Consider the following 2,863-nt stretch of genomic DNA (forward strand, 5'->3'; position numbering starts at 1 on the left):
ACAACAACTCCTCCTCCAGACATGACAGCAAACCCTTGTTCTCTCCTTTGCAGCTGTAGGAGAATCTCATAAGATGCTTTTTGGGAGACTGAGGAAATTTGCATTGACCCAGATAAGGCAGAGAAATGCAGTTTGAATTCCTGGCTGTGGCAATGGGCGACCTGAGGGTACATGGGACACCCTCAGCCTTCAGAGGCAAAAAAACCCCAGGAAAAGTGTTCAGCAGTTTTGCTCCTGGGACAGTGGGAGGTGTCCCTGCCCATGGCAGGGGTGGCACTGGATGGGCTTTAAGTTCCTTCCCACCCAAACCATCCCAGGGTCCCATGATTTGCAGGTGGTGCAGCATCATCCCCCAGGTTCCTGCAGCTGTGCTGGGTTAAACCCCCTCAGTGCCTGGTGGCATCAGCCACAGGGGTCCTGGTCCCCACCTGTGCCTTTTTCCAGCCTGGATGTTCCTGTTTGGTTGATTTGCCCCTCTCCAGGATGGGCTGTGAGGGGGGGTCTGTCCCTCACTGACGGCGTCTGCCTGCCCTGAGGAACAGAGGGAGCTGTGTCTGGGGACAGCTGCTGGTGCTGGAGGCGCTGGGGCGTCCTGGGGATGTTTTATGGAACAAGGACCGCAGGGTTTGGCCTTCACTTTATACCCCTTCCAAAGGATTCTTTCCTGCAACAGCTTGGCTGACTCAGGCACCAGCTGGGCCAAGTGTGGGACCACCCAGTCCAGCGGCCCCATCCACTGTGGCACATTTCTACATTCCCACAACATAAAATTAAATAAATAAGAAACAGACCCAAATGTGAGGGAGAAAAAAGAAGGCACAAACTGCTGGAGAACAGCCAGGGAATCCATTGATTCAGTAGGATAAACACAGATCTTTGTGGGGAACAGCAGGTAGGGATCCTGTTGGCTTAAGGGGTCTTTGATTATTCAGGGTTAGCAGGCAGAGGTCGGGAGCACCATGAATAATTCACAGTGAATCCAAATCTGGGTTTGGAGAAGGAACTCTGACACCTCTGAGCTCCCACAGCAGAACAGCTCTGGAACCAGTCTGAACAGGGGAAATCACAGAAATCCCTGCGTGGGATTGCCGGGGGGGGAGGAAACTTCCCGCTGGCTCCGGGGGTGGGCGCGGGGCAGGACATGGGGGACACGAGGGACACAGGGGACACGGGTGGCACCACCGGGGGTGTGCAGGGCAGAGCTCCTGAGCTTCTTCTGGGAGATCTTCACCTCTCCGTGTTTGCTGCAGTACTTAGGGGAGGAGAATGCTGAGTCCCCAGAGGAAACGTTTGCGTTTCTCTACAAAGTAATTCAGATCAAGGCTTTAAACAAGGGAGATTTATTTGTTGTATTTGTCTGAAAACAACAGCAGCAAATTATTTATCTGAAAAAAATATTTACTGCAAACTGTAGTCGGGCAAAACTGAAAAATAAACAGTTTTTTCTCCCTTCTCTCTGCCCCCCTTTTTATTCTTTCTTTTTACCAGAGGCCTTTTTGAGGTCTAATGCATTTTTCAAGCTGACAATGGTTACTTTATGCTCTGCTGCAGACATCTAAAGCATCTTGGCAGAGTCACATTTACAGACAGCCTTATGGATCCCTTCTCCAGAGGCCTGATCCGATGGGTGCTCATGGCTGGAGGCTGTGGGATGGTTTCTCTGAGTGTTTCCTCCCCAGTTATCCCAGTGACAGCTGGGAACAGCCGTGGTCCTGCAGTGATGGGCTCCTCCTGCTCAGGAGCTCTGCTGCCACCACGAATGGTCCTGGTCCTGGTCCTTGGTTCATCCCTGCTGCAGACAAACCACTGCAGGAGCTAAAGGAGTTCAGTGCAATCCTCTTGAATAACTCTGAGCTGAAGCACCAGAGAAGGGGTTTGAGTTCATTTGGGGCGGTTGCAGCCGGCAGAGTGTCCGGTGCCTGTCAGGGAATTCTCTGAGATGTTCCTTTCCCTGTGGTCCCCGCTGTGCTTGGAGAAAATGCCTTTGGATTCAAGTGATGCCAACTCCTTCTGGGCTCAGCTCGGCTCCGCTGAGCTTGCACAGACCTCGGAGAGAGGGATGCCACCACCATGGGGACAGGAGCTCGTGGGAATGGGGACCCCGGCCCTGGGGGTTCCTCCCCCTGTGGCTGCAGGAGAGGACAGAGCAGTGAACTGCTCGTGTCCCTCACACTCCCCTCCTCTTCCCATCTATTTCCTGTCCAAAAATTCCTGACCGCTTTTCCCCTGCCTCTCTGCTGTTGTTGGAACATGATTTAATCACAGTGAGGTCCGCGGGGAGACAGCGAGGCAGCATCAGCTGCACTGGGGCTGTCTGTCTGTCTGTGTCTGTGTGTCCGTCTGTGTGCCTGTCTGCAGCCAGCTCGGTGATAAATCACTGCACTGGAACCTCAGGATGTTGGTTTGGGTTGGGTTTTTTTCCCTCCTCCTCCTCCTCCTCCCTCTCTGCAGCCGGGAAGGGATGAGCTGTGGGATGCTCCGTGTGCCGAGCCCAGAGCGCTGCAGTTTGTGATGCACGAACGCTGAGGGATCCCAGAGGGATCCCAGAGCTGCTTCCCGTGCTCCAGGGAGCGGGGAGGAGGCTGCTGGAGGAGCTCAGGGATCTCTGGCCCCGGCAGGGAGGGGGATGCTGCCTCGATCAGCAATGCCTTGCAGAGCTGCACCAGTTTGCAGCAGGAGGGGAGCTGCTGGTGCTGCTGCAGGAGCAGGAGGGGCTGGGCCTGCCCTTGGACACGCTCTGCACTGTCGGGGCTTTGGTTTTGTGCAAAAGCATCAAAGCTTTTCCCAGCTTTGCTTTGTCAGTCCAGTTGGGGCTGGTGCAGCCTGGAACATTTTCGCTCTGTATTAATTTTTAAATGCACTC

The sequence above is a fragment of the Corvus brachyrhynchos genome, unplaced genomic scaffold (assembly GCF_000691975.1).
Source record: "Corvus brachyrhynchos isolate BGI_N302 unplaced genomic scaffold, ASM69197v1 scaffold119, whole genome shotgun sequence".
Classification (NCBI taxonomy): Eukaryota; Metazoa; Chordata; class Aves; order Passeriformes; family Corvidae; genus Corvus; species Corvus brachyrhynchos.